Here is a 17,538-nt window from a genome sequence, read left to right as displayed (position 1 = left end):
GATTAATGATCCAATTCATTCAAATAACATCACTGATAAGTTTGCAGATGACACAACATTAATTGGGCTGATCTTGGACGGCAAAGAGTTGGCCTACAGAGGAGATGTGTGGTACTTGACTGAATGGAGTTTGGGTAACAGCCTGGTACTTTATCCCCAACAAAACCAAAAACCTCATGAATGATATTAGGAAGCACGGGTATGATCTGGAGTCACTTATAATAAAGGGGGAGGACGTACAAAAAAACCCAGCCTTTAAATTTTTTGGAACTTATATCCTGGAGGCTGTATCATGGATGACATAAACCAGTGTTTCTCAACCTTTTTAGTGCCGTGACTCACTTTTTTCCATATCAGTGCCTTCGTCAGAGCTGACAGAGCTGTCTTCGTGAATCGGGCATGATCATTAGAGAGGGAGAGGGACTGAGCACAATGGTTACTGCGATGCACTCACTACCAATCTAACCAATACCAATCGCGACCCACCGGTGGCAGACCACGACACTACTCAAAAGTGTGTCCTGACCCAGTGGTTGATTGATCATGAAGGCTCTTCAGCGGCTTTATTTTCTTACAACATTAAAGAAATTAATTTCTCTGAGCAGATGCTGATGTTCTTCTGCCAATGCTCCATACAGAATGTCCTCAGTCTCTGACTGATTGGTACTGCAATTGTTCTGTGGCAGAATAAGAAGGGCCTCCAAAGGGTCTGCACAAAAGATTATTGGATCTCAGCTTCATCAGTGGATGACATCTACCTTTCCCATTGCCTACTTTGCCAAAAATTCAACGTACCCCAGTTCAGCCAATAGGCCTCTGGCAGGCTTTACTGGACTCTGTATGCCCAGACCTGTAGGCTCACAAGCTGTCCAAGAGCTGTTATTTGCCCAAATGCAGTACTAAATACGTATAATTCATCAGTGTTGTGATTTAGGCTGAAAACTGATGCTTCGTAGCCTTTCTCATTAAGAGACGCCATATTGTGAACCGTTGTCAGAGTCACGTCCCTCATTTCTAGGGGCAGGATCTCCGGGGTCATACTCTTGACTTGATCAACAACCGGCATAAAAGGTCAACCTTTCACTATCCGATCTGTGAATAAAATCCTTACTTTGATCTATTATGTGAGTTTTTTTCTTGTATTGCCTGGTTTCGACTTATTGCCTGTTCTTTCACCTTACTTTTGGTTTTCGTCTGGGTTACGGTCACTACGGTTTATTTTGCTAGCTTCTCCCGGTTTACTTGCAAAATCAGTTGTCCTGTTTTCCTGCTAACTCAGGACAAAAAATCAAATCATAATGAATGACCCCAAGAAGAGGCGTGTTTCTAGAGACATGAGAGATATGCAGGTGGACATGAAAACCCTAAAGAAACAAGAAGGGGAATTGCAGGCATCTATAGAACAACTGGAGGGGGTGGAGGTGAGTCAGTTGGCATTCACAGTTAAGGCCTCGTCAAATCTGACTCCTGCTTCAGGTTGCAGCCACCATCATGATCTGATTCATTTTCAGGAGACGCTAATGAGTCTCTAATGAGTCACAATGTCGCATATCCAGATGATGGGACACATATATTGTTTATATTATCGCTGCTAGACAAAAAACCTCTGAAATGGGCTTCTGTTATGTATGACACTAAGAATCAGTGTTGTTTTTCTTTGTCCTGTGTTATGGTGTATACAATCTGTACATTTTGGTTTAATTTTCCATTATATTTTGTTCAAGACAAGACACCAGATGAACTACATTTAGGACAAATCAAGGCATATCCTCTTCCCTTACACCTCACTTTTATAACAGTTGTTCACAGCATAGTGCTAAAATGGTATTACAGCCTGGGAAAGGATGCTGAGCCAATACCTTAGGCTATTGATTACTTTATGGATGGACATCTGGGACAACAGTTTGGTTTACAGCCTGGGAAAGATGGACATGGCGATGTTTTAGGCAACATCAAAAAACTTTATTATCTGGGAAAAGATAGATTAAAGTTTGAGCAAAATTAATCACTGATATTGACAGCAAGCCAATCAGGTGCATGACATCTTATATATAATTCGCCAGTCTCCTCACTCACTCACTCACTCACTCACTCACTCACTCACTCACTCACTCACTCACTCACTCACTCACATCCGTCCGAAGCCAAATGCGCAGTCGCCATCTGCGCACGTCACCTTCTGCGCATGTCTGAAGCCGAATGCACAGTCGCCTTCTGCGCAGCTGCCCGAAAAACCTTACGAGACCGACATCGCGGCAGGTGGCGGATTTACAGCCGCGAAAATTCAAAGAGAAAGGCGACTTCGACCAACTTCGTGGCAGGCGGCAGATTTACGGCCGCGAAAATTCAAAGAGAAAGGCGACTTCGACCAACATCGCGGCAGGGTCCGTCCGAAGCCTTCTGCGCAGTCGCCTTCTGCACGCGTTGCCTTCTGCGCATGTCCGAAGCCTTCTGCGCAGTCGCCTTCTGCGCACGTCGTCTTCTGCGCATGCCTGAAGCCGAATGCGCAGTCGCCTTCTGCGCAGCTGCCCGAAAAACCTTACGAGACCGACATCACGGCAGGCGGCGGATTTACGGCTGCGACAATTCATAGAGAAAGGCGACTTCGATTAAAGCTCTAGAGGCCTGAAAGGCGATTTCGACTACAGCTCGAGGCCTAATTACGCATTCATTCAATACACCTATATCAGGTTTGTGGTGCTTATACTTATTACTATTCCATTCGTGCCCGTTTCATCTTATGTTGTCGAAATGGGCTCTTTGTCTAGTTTCATAATAAATATGCTTCATTTTGAAAGCAACATCAGAAGAAAGTAAAGAAGAAGAAAAGAAGAAGAAGACGAACAGACGAAGACGTCACTGGTAGTCAGAAAAGCATCATGAACATCGATTGCTAAATCAAACACCACCCTGGGACATTCATCCTTGTCATCTGTAACTTTTTCGTAAGCTTTTTCTAAAGACTATATATATATCCAGACTTTCCTATCATTACCTATTCTCTATTATTCTTTGTTCCAGAGGTATTATTATTATTATTCTTGTAATAAATGCCATGCTGCTTTTAACTTTCTATGCTTTGTCTTAATGTCTACAGAGTGATTGAAATAATAAGTTAGATTTCTTTGAGCACCTGGTGCAGCTGGAGATTTGCCATTACCTCTGTGCTGCGACGTTTATTAGGGCTGAGGGTGAGAGCTCCACTCAATAGTAGGGAACACTACGTAAAGAAGGTATTCTTGGCTGATAAATGGCCTATAGTCAAGAGTGCTGAGTCTTTGTATGTTTAAATGTATTCTTGTAGACCAAAAGTAATATTTAGGTCTGAGATATCATTAAAACATCGTATGTTGTTCGTGCCGATAAGTAAGTCTCTTGAAGTGCTGAGAGAGTGACAGGCTGTGTTATTCCTAAAAGCACTTGTGTGGTTTAAAGTGCTAATCAGTGTGTGTGTGTCATTCATGGAGCACTGTTGTGGTTAGGGTCTGTGTGTATGCGTATATCTATGTATGTGTGTGTGTGTTCATCTTAAAGTGCAACAGTAGACCAACACCGATAACGAACTTGACGAGAACACTTACCCTTGAGGGAAAACAGGCAAAGGGTAAGTAGAGGGAAATAATACGATAATATATCCTGATTCAGCAGGAAAACTGGAAAACTGGTTTTGTGAGTAAACCGGGAAAAGTGGGCAAAAGGCAAAATAAAAGAAAATAAAAGTAAAATGTAGTGTCCGATAAATCAGACGAGAGAGACAAAATCAACGTCAAAGAACAGGCAATTAGTCGAAAACAGGTAATACAAGAAGAGAAAACACACAATAGATCAAAATATATATAACAAATTTATTTAAGAGATGTGTTCTAATACTCCTCAGTAATAGTCAGGTAACATAACAACTAGGGATGGGAATTGATAAGATTTTCACGATTCCGATTCCATTTTCGATTCTGTTTAACAATTTGATTCTTTATCGATTCTCCTATCGATTCTTATTTTTAAAAAAGGAGAACACACAGGTCGATTAGCTTAGAACTTTGTTTTATATCTTATCTTTGAACAAGACAGAAATTTAGCAGTAGCATGACCTTACAAACCCAACAGTGAGATCTTAAGAGATCCACAGCCTACGGCTCCTCAATGGGGTGCCACGGGGTCCCCAGAAAAAAATTTGTAAATGTAAAATAATAATAAAATAAATATTCTTCTGTAACAATAACAAAGTATAACATAAATTATTCTGTGGCAATTACACAAGAATGTCCAGTAACATTTACACTCTCCTTTTTAAAAGTATATATGAGCTGAGCACTCAAAAATAAAACTACATCAGCCAGCAACAAATACAATCAACTCAAGTCCAATGGAACTGTGCACTGTGCAATTCTGCAACCATCAGCTATGGAGAATTAACAATTCTTTTGCAGAAATATAAGCATATCTGCTTTTTCAGGAAGGAATTTTTACTTTTCCTCGCCTCTATGAAAGGAGAAGCTACCGGTAGACTGCAGCGAGAACTGCCAGCATCTAAGCCAGCCAGACTCTGTCTGTCTCTCTCGTCATGGTCATCTAAATGCAATGCACAGTAATAGCAGGTTTTGCAATAAGGCAAATCACGCTAACATAAAATGCAATGTTAGTTGATTAGTTACCTGCCGTATTAATGGGAGAGGACGTGCAAACGTTACTGCTGCTGCTCGGTTGAGATTCACTAGTCCGGAGCGGATCAAAAACACGACATTCATTTAAGGTTATCGCGTGAGCAAATGCTTTTGCATATTCGTAGTGTTTCCTCCCTTTGATGAAATATCTGCTTTGCAAGTATTGCAAGTTGCCCTGTTGTCATCCTTTCTCGTAAAGTATAACCAAAAATTTGAGCGTTTGTGCTGCTTAGGCGCCATGTTTTCTGCTGGGTAAATGACGCTGCGCAACGTGGTGACATCATTCGAGGAGACTGGAATCGATAGGGGAATCGTTTGCAAAAATGGCAAACAATTCCATGGAATTGAAACAGTGGGAACCGGTTCTCATCCCTAATAACAACCTTTTATTTATTTAAATAATTCTCTTGAGGTTCATTTAATCATTTTTTAAAATTGAAAACGAGAGGTATGCTGTTAAAGTAAAAGCTCATGAGGTCACAGCAAAAATATTAAAAACATTCTTTTAATGGACAAGGAAGCGTAACAAAGTAACCAAGAGGTAAGAAAAAAAATTGGATGATAAATAATTGTTTTGAGGGTAATATGGCTGATTAAAGACACGGGTCAAAACCGACCCGTTAACATAAGAGATAGTAACAGAAAGCTAACATAAGAGGAAGGTTAATAAATTACTGGTTAAGGTTACCTGCAATGTCATTGAGGGAATCCCAGCCTGAGTAGGCCCACATTCCTTGGTAGACGGCTTCTGCGATTTCAGATGCACCGGCCAACTGTCCTGAGAAGCCACTTTCTAGGATGTCTGTTCTGCCTTTGCCGAGCTGGACCACCCCACCAATAACAATGGTGGTCAAGGCTGAGAGCTTCAAAGTGGTGAAAACATTCTGCAGCCTTAAGGCCCACGTGGCATTCAGAGAGTTCACGGTACAGAGCAGCAGCATGACGGTGACGGCAAGAGCTTTCTTGATCACGTCTGGTGATGAGCATTCAGAGTAGAACGGCTGCAAGGCATACTCAGTGAAGGTGAAGGCTCGAGCTGCCAGTGATGCTGGACTAAGTAGAAATGAAATTGTCCAAATATGGATGAACGCAGGAACAGATCCAAGAGCTCTCTTGATATAAAAGTATGAACCCCCAGAAGAAGGCAGAGTGACTCCCAGTTCGGCGAAACAGAGGGCCGCCATCATGGAGAGCAAGCCACAAGCCACCCAGACAGAGAGAGCCATGGCCACGTTGTGATGAGAGTAATGGATCACCCCGGTGGGAGAGATGAATATGCCCGAGCCGATGACTACTCCCAGGATAAAATTAAATCCTTCATAATATCCGATATTTTTCTTGAAATGCACGGCGTCTCCGTTCGGATCCTTGGAAACTCGGACATTAGAGTTCTCTGCGGGTTCCATTTTCACCAAAGTTAGAAACTCTAAAAATCATCATCATTTTGGGCAACTTTTTTATGTTTAGTAAAGTTGAACATTAGCTACCGTAAACTGAAATATGGTTACAGCAGTTAACAATTGTGAGCGCTTGGATAACATCAGTCTGCCTGTAATTGAGTGAAATAACACGCAATCACAGCCGTGAACACCATTTACTTGGAAAAAGCAAATAAACACAAAATGAGTTTATCTTAACCAAGTGAAATGTTATATAATACATGCAAAGTGCTGACTGCAAACAAGGGATGGAGATCAGCTGCTCAGAAGCTCCTGGCATGGCGGTGCAATGGTTAGGAAATGGCTTTTGGTTGGATAGGCTCCAGCATCTCCACACTTCTGCACAGGAGAAGTGGGTTTAGATGGTAGACAGACGGATGTGTGGATGGATGGATAGATGGACCCTTCCCACAATGCCCTTTTCTTTACTTTCATATGATTGTGGTAGGTTAGAACATTAGAACATTGGAACACTCTAGATGAGAACAGACCATTCAGCCCAACAAAGCTCGACAGTCCTATCCAATTATCCATCCATCCATTTTCCAACCCGCTGAATCCGAACACAGGGTCACGGGGGCCTGCTGGAGCCAATCCCAGCCAACACAGGGTTTCTTCCAAAAAAACATCAAGTCGAGTTTTGAAAGTCCCTAAAGTCTTACTGTCTACCACACTACTTGGTCTCTTATTCCAAGTGTCTATCGATCTTTGTGTAAATAAAAACTTCCTAATGTTTGTGCGAAATTTACCCTTCACAAGTTTCCAACTGTGTCCTCGTGTTCTTGATGAACTCATTTTAAAGTCACCATCTCGATCCACTGGACTAATTCCCTTCATAATGTTAATGGTCTCCTCTTAATCTTCTTTTGCTTAAACTGTAAAGGCTCAGCTCTTTTAATCCATCCATCCATCCATCCATTTTCCAACCCGCTGAATCCGAACACAGGGTCACGGGGGTCTGCTGGAGCCAATCCCAACCAACACAGGGCACAAGGCAGGAACCAATCCTGGGCAGGGTGCCAACCCACCACAGGCTCTTTTAATCTTTCCTCATAACTCATCCCCTGTAGCCCTGAAACAGCCCAGTTGCTCTTCTCTGGACCTTCTCTAGTCCTGCTATGTCCTTTTTGTAGCCTGGAGACCAAAACTGCACCCAGGACTCCAGATGAGGCTTCACCAGTGTGTTATAAAGCTTGAGCAGAAGCTCCTGTGACTTGTACTCCACACATCAAGGCGCTATATAACCTGACATTCTGTTAGCCTTCTTAATGGCTTCTGAACACTGTTTGGACTCCTTAATCCTCCTCCTAAGGTGTACTCTCGATTTTCAGACCTCCCATTGTGTATTCAAACCTCACATTTTTACTTCCTATGTGTAATTCTTTACATTTACTGACATTAAATATCATCTGCCACAAATCTGCCCAAGCCTGTCAGCTATCCAAGTCTTTCTGTGATGATACAGCGCATCCAGAAAGTATTCCCAGTGCATCACTTTTTCCACATTTTGTTATGTTACAGCCTTATTCCAAAATGGATTAAATTCATTTTTTTCCTCAGAATTCTACACACAACACCCCATAATGACAACGTGAAAAAAGTTTACTTGAGGTTTTTGCAAATTTATTAAAAATAAAAAAAAAATGAGAAATCCCATGTCCAGAAGTATTCACAGCCTTTGCTCAATACTTTGTCGATGCACCTTTGGCAGCAATTCCAGCCTCAAGTCTTGTTGAATATGATGCCACAAGCTTGGCACACCTATCCTTGGCCAGTTTCGCCCATTCCTCTTTGCAGCACCTCTCAAGCTCCATCAGGTTGGATGGGAAGTGTCGGTGCACAGCCATTTTAAGATCTCTCCAGAGATGTTCAATCGGATTCAAGTTTGGGCTCTGGCTGGGCCACTCAAGGACATTCACAGAGTTGTCCTGAAGCCACTCCTTTGATATCTTGGCTGTGTGCTTAGGGTCGTTGTCCTGCTGAAAGATGAATCGTCGCCCCAGTCTGAGGTCAAGAGCGCTCTGGAGCAGGTTTTCATCCAGGATGTCTCTGTACATTGCTGCAGTCATCTTTCCCTTTATCCTGACTAGTCTCCCAGTTCCTGTCGCTGAAAAACATCCCCACAGCATGATGCTGCCACCACCATGTTTCACTGTAGGGATGGTATTGGCCTGGTGATGAGCGGTGCCAGGTTTCCTCCAAACGTGACGCCTGGCATTCACACCAAAGAGTTCAATCTTTGTCTCATCAGACCAGAGAATTTTCTTTCTCATGGTCTGAGAGTCCTTCAGGTGCCTTTTGGCAAACTCCAGGCGGGCTGCCATGTGCCTTTTACTAAGGAGTGGCTTCCGTCTGGCCACTCTACCATACAGGCCTGATTGGTGGACTGCTGCAGAGATGGTTGTCCTTCTGGAAGGTTCTCCTCTCTCCACAGAGGACCTCTGGAGCTCTGACAGAGTGACCATCGGGTTCTTGTTCACCTCTCTGACTAAGGCCCTTCTCCCCCGATCGCTCAGTTTAGATGGCCGGCCAGCTCTAGGAAGAGTCCTGGTGCTTTCAAACTTCTTCCACTTACGGATGATGGAGGCCACTGTGCTCATTGGGACCTTCAAAGCAGCAGAAATTTTTCTGTAACCTTCCCCAGATTTGTGCCTCGAGACAATCCTGTCTTGGAGGTCTACAGACAATTCCTTTGACTTCATGCTTGGTTTGTGCTCTGACATGAACTGTCAGCTGTGGGACCTTATCTAGACAGGTGTGTGCCTTTCCAAATCATGTCCAGTCAACTGAATTTATCACAGGTGGACTCCAATGAAGCTGCAGAAACATCTCAAGGATGATCAGGGGAAACAGGAGGCACCTGAGCTCAATTTTGAGCTTCATGGCAAAGGCTGTGAATACTTATGTACATGTGCTTTCTCAATTTTTTTATTTTTAATAAATTTGCAAAAATCTCAAGTAAACTTTTTTCACGTTGTCATTATGGGGTGTTGTTTGTAGAATTCTGAGGAAAAAAAATTAATTTAATCCATTTTGGAATAAGGCTGTAACATAACAAAATGTGGAAAAAGTGATGCGCTGTGAATACTTTCTGGATGCACTGTAAATTGGATGCCAAATTATCTGCTAATCCACCTATCTTGGTATCATCTGCCAACTTCACCAGCTTGTTACTGATATTCCTATCGAAATCATTTATATGAGGGGTCCTCAATCACAGTCCTGGAGGGCCTTAGTGGCTGCAGGTTTTTATTCCAACTAGTTTCCTAATTAGAAAGCAGTCCATGCTGAGAATGAAACTTGGTATTGAACTATTTAGCTTGTTAATGCTTGTATTCGTGCAAGAGCAATTTGAATTGCACTGTAGAGTTTCCTTCTGTGAGAACGTTATCCATGTGTTTTGTGGACCAGAACAGATTTAAACTTAATGGTCCTTCCAATTCTCCTCTCATTCATTTCTAAACATTTTTTTATCACAGATACTTCATGGTAAGCATGTAGCAGATGCCACATGTGCTATTATGCCGTGGGCAGTTTGCTGCCTCTTTGGGTGCATTGCAGGGAAGAAGGACGCTGTAAATACACCTTTAAGGGGGAGGTCATAACTCAGTCAGGGTGGTTGGTGTTGAAGTCTTAAAAACCGGAAAAGAAGGGGAGAAAGAGAGACATCTTGTGGTGGAGCAAAGAGAAGAGACGAGGTAGCGCCAAGTAAAGTATCTGCTGGAACAAGTTCTTTTTTGAAGACTCAGCGACACAAGAGAGACGCGTCTCTGAAGACGGACTCTTTTTTCCTTTGATTTCGCTGACGAATACTTGGACCGTTAGGATTAAACTTTGTTGTTATCGGCTCGACTGCAGGCATATTCCAGTAGGGTTTCTCTTTGCCCTGAACAATAAGGACAGTACAGTAATCCCTCGCTATATCGCGCTTCGACTTTCGCGGCTTCACTCTATCGCGGATTTTATATGTAAGCATATCTAAATATATAACGCGGATTTTTCGCTGCTTCGCGGGTGTCTGCGGACAATGGGTCTTTTTACTTCTGGTACTTGCTTCCTCAGTTGGTTTGACCAGTTGATTTCATACAAGGGACGCTATTGGCGGATGACTGAGAAGCTACCCAATTAGAGCATGCAGTTAAAGTTCCTGTGTGCTGATTGGCTCAGTGACGGAGTGCTGCATTAACCAGGAAGTCTCATCTCACTCATTCAGCATTAACGTGCTCCTGCTACTGCTTCAGGGGCCGTGTCCAAGCGCCAACAGAAGATGCAAATAATTGCAGAAAAGGTAAAAGTTTTGGATATGTTGAAGGAAGGGAACAGCTACACCGCTGCAGGACATTACGGCATCAATGAGTCCACGATTCTTTTAATTTAAAAAGGAGGAAAAGCATATAAGATCTACGGCCGCAGTGTCCTTTAACCAGGGCGCAAAACGAATTGTAAGTGGACGTGATAAGGCGGTAGTCTGGATGGAATCTGCTTTAGGGATTTGGATTGAAGAGTGCTGGAAGAAGAACAACAAGAGGCTCCTTTAGAAGAGCTGTAACGCTTTCCTTTGTTGTGCAGTAAAATTAAACTCATCATTATCGGACAAGTCGTCGTGTCATTGTTGGTGAGTAACCATAATTAATTATCTACGTACGGTACTTATTACATGTACATAGTTTAGTGTCACTGTACACACATTTTACTGTATACAATTTTTCTTGCATTGTACATATTTATTGCTGGTGGCCTGTCTGTCATAATGGCTGTAACATATGTGATATCGGAGACGCTCGATATCTTTAAAATAATATTTAGGTTTTACTGTATATAAACAGTGTGTTTACATACATAATTTCATCAAATCTTACCTAATATCTAAGAGAATACAAAGGGTTTATGCTGTATAATTGCTGTATGAAATGTTTATAATAGTGTGGGAGAGTTTATAAGGGCTTAAAATATATAAAAAGAACCATATGAACATATGATTTCTACTTCGCAGATTTTCACATTTCACGGGGGGTTCTGGAACGCAACCCCTGCGATGGAGGAGGGATTACTGTAAACCCATTTGGACAAACTGGTTTCTCTTATTCATGAACATCACGTGTTTAAATCAGGAAGGGGGGTTTCAATTGCTACGTATTTGTTTGTTTATTTTTTTTATATGTAAAATAATATATGTGTTGTGATATATGGCCAGCCTTTTATCCCGGCCAATACCCCCAGGCCGCCAGATGGAGCTCTCCCTGCAGCATGGAGGTGCCCCAAAGACCAGCAGGGAATCCTGGACAATGGAGTTTTTATCCACAGCCCTGCTGGATACCATGGGGACCGCTAGAGGACATTGAAGGGAGGCCCAGAGACTCTTACATGCCCTATAACCCGGAAGTACGTCTTAGTCACAGCGACAGGAGGAATGACGTGCTTCCGGGATGAAGAAGAAGAGTTTTTATCTGACCCGGAAGTGTTCCTAGTCACGTGGACAGAGAGAGCGAAACACTTCCGGGTCAAGGACTATAAAAGGACTGCGGGAGATCCCAGAGGGTGAGCTGAGCTGGGTGGAAGGATGGCAACCTGTCTGGGAGTGTGGAGGATTGTTTAATTATTAGTTATTGTGTATTATATGAGTATTGTGGAGAGGAGGGTGCTTTGTGCACGTATTTGTCATAATAAATATTATTATTGGACTTTTACCTGGTGTCTGGCATCTGATCAGAGGGTTCAAGGGAGCGAGAGCGCCCCCTATCTGTCACAGTGTTATTCTTTTGCTTCTTCTTTATTTTGTGATTTGTCTTGTTGTTAATGCTGAGCTGGGACTTATGATGAGGGGTCAATAAAAGGATGAGCGTTGGTCACCTTGCCCGATAGATTTTCGATATTGAACTACTTTACACTAGCATCGTGCGGTAACCCGGGGTTTAGCTGTTCTCCCGGGGCAGCGGTACAAGCATGTTATTAGGTTTGTTAGTTCTCTGCATCTCATTATTAACTAATGTCTAATTAAGAAAACAGGCAACAATGAAAACTTAAATGCAGCTGCTAAAATCTAAAATAGGCAATTAAGGGCTCTGAATGGTAACAGGTAAGAGAACTGAAATTAAGCCCAAATAATGTTTTGCTTTAGTAGTAAATAAAAGGGTTCTAATTAAGAAATTGATTCAAGTGAAAACCTGCAGCCATAGCAGACCTCCAGGACTGTAACTGAGGACCTCTGATCTAAAGGAACTCCAATTTGTCTTTGATGAATGAAGGTACTAACAGTGCATAGAGTTAAACACCAACTACCATTATCAGCATGGCTGGAATGAACACCCGTAGCCACTGCGGCCCTCCAGGACTGTGATTGACTACCCCTGATTTATATCTATTAAAAATAGCAGTGGCCCTAGCATTGACCCCTGCTGGTCACCACTCTTAACATCAGCCAGTTCTGATGAGGTCCCACACACCATCACCCTCTGCTTCCTTTGTCTGAGCCAATTCTGCCCCCATCTACACACCACACCCTGAACTGCCACTTCTTTTAGTTTGATGCCCACCCTCTCATGTGGCACCTTATTAAATGCTTTCTGAAAGTCCAGATTAATAATATCATCTGCTCCACTTCGTATCGTTTTGTTGCCTCCTCATAGAATTCCAGCCTGTTAGTAAAACACGACCTCCCTCTTCTGACCCCATGCTGACTGTTCCTAAAAACTCCTGTCCTTGCCAGGTGTTGCTCAATCTTATCCTTAATAATTCCTTCCATTAATATTCCTGTGATGTTTCATATTAAGCTTACTGGTCTATAGTTGCTTGGATCTGCCCCGTCACCCTTTTTATATAATGGGATGATATTTGCCATTTTCCAGTCCTTCGGAATCTCTCCAGTGCGCGTGTCAAGGGTTTATATCTGTACTCACAAGCCTCCTAAGAACTTGAGGGTATATATTATCTGGTCTTGGCGTTGATGTAACACAGACAGTTGTCGGCACTGTGAGTGACGTCACTTCCTCAAGATGGCAGTGAACATGGGAACAAATTCTAATTGTTGGACGGTTCTTTATAAAAAGAAACTTTCTTGGCAAAGCAAACATCTACATGGGGAATCTCCGTTAGCTTGACTACGTCCTCCTTTACAACAACATTCATTTCGATAGCACATTTTTGTACAAAGGATAGAGCTCAAAGTACTTTACAAGATGTCAAAGAGTAATTTCATTCAACATCGCATAACACATTTAAGCTGTTCTTCATTGAATTAAAAAACAAATAAATTGACTTAGAGGATTTGACGCAGTGGGTCCCATGGCAGGTTCGGGTGTCTGCTTTCATTCAAACATTCAAACGTCACAGTTGGCTGCACAGGACTTTGATCAGGTGGTGGTAACACAAAACACCATCACAGAAGAATGGGTAAAGAAAACAAAAAAAGAGTAACGATTAATAAAGTGTAAGAGCCAATTTTAGAAAGTTAATGTTAAATTTACTTAAGTGTGCCCACCTAACTTCAATAGAATATCAGTTTTTCATAGTTACTTAGAATGTGGTATAAGTTAACATGAAAAAGAACTTTCCTGGCTGTATCTGTATAACAGCGTGTTAATTAATCGAATGAGGAAAAAGTCTCACTGCACCAGGCCGTCATGGCAGCATCATAGGCCCCCAAGAAAAGTAGTGGGCTGGATCCCCAGTTCTGATAGCAAAACACAAACAAACGTAAGCATCAGAAACATGGTAGGCCCCAATACTCCTGGGGACCCAGCCAGTGCCCATTGTGCCCATACGTTAAAACGGCATGCATGGACTGTTAGATATGTTTGCAGTTTGCAAACAGGAGATTGGCAAGTCTAAGAGTTGAATTTGAACCCTGGTCCAATGGGCACCAAGCATGTGTCTCATGTCCATCTGAGCTTATGCTTAAAAGCTGAAGCTGTTTTTGTATTATTTACTATGATAAATGCATTTTTGTAACTTTTTTATATAACATTTAGAAAATGTTATACAGTAGAGTCTCGCTTATCCAACTTTTGTTTATCCAACATTCTGTATTATCCAACGTCCCACCGCAAAAAAAATAACGCATCAATCGGCAACAAGACCTGCAAGTTGCCAGCGTGAGCGTAGTCTATTTTTTGTTGCTAAGTTCATTTTTTCAGTTAAATTTTTCTGTTGTTTTGTTGTAAAACATGATTACAGTGGATTATGTGGCTGGCCCTCTCTGGCGTGCGTGTCTCTCACGCGCATGCGTGCGTGCGCACGCTCGTGCGTGTGTGTGTATGTGCGTGCGTCTCTCTTGCACGTGTGCGTGCGTGCGTTCATGCGTGCGTGCGTGCGTTCGTGCGTGCGTGCGTGCGTGCGTGCGTTCGTGCGTGCGTGTGTGCATTCGTGCGTGCGTGCGTGTATGCGTGCGTGCGTGCGTGCGTGCGTGTATGCGTCTCTCTCGCGTGTGTGCGTGTGACTCTCTTTCTCGTGCATGCGTGTGTCTCTCTTTCTCTCACGCTTGTGCATGTGTCTGTCTGTGTCTGTTCTCACGCGCTCTCTCTCTCTAACGCTGCACAGGGAGAGACTGAGCACGTGCGGAAATCATCGGGGCGCACAAACCGAAAGGGAAACTGGCTTGTTCCTATACCGAGTGTGTGGTCGTGCACAGAGGCAAACGTTTGGTGAACTTTTTGGTCATAACCCAATTTGTACGTGTTCAGAGATGTTCGTGAACTGAGGTTCCACTGTATTAGGCTCGTAATGTGTAAAATTATAACATAGTTTGACGTTTAATAGGCTTTTTCTTAACACCTCCCATTATCCGACATAAGCAAGACTCTACTGTATTTTAAAGTATAATCATTGTTCTATTTTAATGCTTAAGTACTAAGTTTACTGTTGATGTACCCAACTGGATTATAAATTAGACTATTTGACAAACCATGAGAATAATAGGATAAATGTGCAAAATCTCACATACAGTATCTCTTAAAATAAGAATAATAATAATACATTTAAAAATCGGGAGTGGTCTCCCTTAGACTTTCTCGTATATTCAGTATCACACACACATGCGCATGGCAGGCAGCTAAAGGGCTTGAATGAGAGTAATACCAAACCAGACCAGGAGATGGCAGAGTGCGCTGACTCTTTTTCTCACTTTTTTGCAGACCGTACACGTGACATTCCACCTGGTCCTGATGACGTCAATTCTGGTTCTGAACCCTTTGACGTCACTTCCAGGTCCGAGGCTATGGGCGAAGACGCTTTCAGTTCTGGCCCCTCTGATGTCACTTCCGGGTCCAAGCCTATGATTAAAGACCCTTCTGGTCCCGGCCCCTTTGAGGTCACTTCTTATACTAGCCTTTAAAAGCTGCCACCTTTCCCCTATCCCCTCAGTTCTGTTCGGGACTCTGGTCTGTACACTTCAGTACATCAATTTATTCAATTTTACAGCCAGGAAATAATATACGGGTGGCTGCTCCAAACCTTGCTATGGCTCTTTGTTGAGTTTGTGACATCAGATATGGGGATGGATATTTGAGGACTAAACTGCAAGACAATGATTATTTTTTATAGTACATACATTAAAGAATCATCAACAACAAATCAAATCAAATTTATAATATACTGAACAATTATTATAAAAGTAAAGTGGAATAGCTCGGACTCTGCAGTTACATGAATAAAAGGTAAAGTACCACTTCTGGTTAATGGAAATAGCTCAAAATGTGATCGAAATCTACGTTTTGTACCTAATACTTGTATGCAAAATTTGGTTGACCTAAATGGAAGCGAACTCAAGTTATCGTGTTTACATACACACAGACAGACACACACAGACATAATTCCAAAAATTGTATTTTCAGACTTGGGGAGGTCTAAAATGTCGAGATTCATCAAAAATCTCGAAATGGAATTTTTGGAGGATTCCAATACTTTCCCTATACTTCGTATACGAGAAAGTCAGGGTGGTCTAAAACGTCGAGATTCATCAAAATCTCGACATCATATTTTTGGACGATTCCAATACTTTCCCTATACTTCATATACGAGAAAGTAAAAAGTCACGTACACCCTAACCTAACAAGACTTCAAAATCAACCTAGTGGACGGAGTTAATTGTGATTATTTAAAGTATCAATGTTTGTCATGTCCTGTTAGCAAATGGGTGTAACCAGTCATGTTAAGTGTTTTCTGATTATGTCATGAATTCCTTTTTTTGAGTAGCAATCTAATCAATGAATTGTATAAATATAGCGTAGAGGACACTCTTTTCTTGCTAATAAAATATGTTGTTGCCTCTTGTAAGATTTAGATAACGAATAACGATTGCCGCTTTCTCCTGCCTGTGTTTTATTGCTTACATCGAGGCATTCCAGTGGGGGGTGTCCATTAAAAAGTTTTCTTCCACACATGCAGTTTTCTGACAGTTTTGATACGAACGTTCTTCACGTAATATGACCATGTGACCAAACTGAGAGAAATAAGCCTTGAACAAACCTTGCTTTAAGCAAGAACCTTTCTTTTCCTTATAATATCAATTGTTTTTCTCTATTTTTGTGTGAACTGTTTTGCTTTCAGTTTTTATTAAAACTTTTGAAATGTATATATTTGGAATTATTTGAACACGTGTCACACTATTGCCAGAACTGTCCAAAGGGGCAAACTAAAAGCTGGAGAACTTTGATAATTTGAGACAAACGCAGCTACAAATTTCACCAGAAAACTGCCATTGGAGGACTTTGAACTACGATGTGAGGACTTGTACTCTCGAACTTGTCAACGAAAGAAAAAGAACAGAGCTAAAGAGGTGCTGTGCTTTACTCTTCTATTTATGCATTAGGGGGACTGAAAACTAAATGCGCTGTTTCTAAACTTAAAGAGACTGTGATAGAATATAAAGTCTTCACAGATGATTATTTCTGTCATTAGCTTAGGATACAGAAGTTTTGACTTGCCTTTGCCAAATGAATGTTGCGATTGTGAGAAGCCATTGCCTGGAAATGCCATTCAGTTACTTGCGTAGTTTTAAAGATGTCCGAATGGAGCCCAGATGAGATCACAGGGAGTGATGTGAGTACAGGCTTAAATGAAGATCAAGGAGATATACTTAATGATCACATAAAGAAAGGCACAATTAGCTTTATGATGTTATGATCGAAATTGAAAGCATTAAAAGTGATCTTGTAAGAACTCCAGCAAAATGACACCTTTTAATGGCTAACTGAAGAGCAGAAAATCCCCAAGTGTGTTGTGTCAGAACCAAGAGGAGTCCAGGCTGGAATCGCCGACAAAGGGGCTTCAATGAACCACTGAGTAAAGGGGTTGAATACCTGGGTCAATGTGAGCTTTCGGTTTTTCATTTGTAATCAATTTACATAAATTTAAAAAATCTCATTTTTTTCTCCTTTTTCATTATCATTCTGGGGTATTGAGTGTTGTTTGATGAGGAAAAAAAAACTATTTAAATGATTTTA

Source organism: Erpetoichthys calabaricus, chromosome 6, assembly GCF_900747795.2.
Source record: "Erpetoichthys calabaricus chromosome 6, fErpCal1.3, whole genome shotgun sequence".
NCBI lineage: Eukaryota > Metazoa > Chordata > Cladistia > Polypteriformes > Polypteridae > Erpetoichthys > Erpetoichthys calabaricus.
This window is presented reverse-complemented; position numbering follows the sequence as displayed.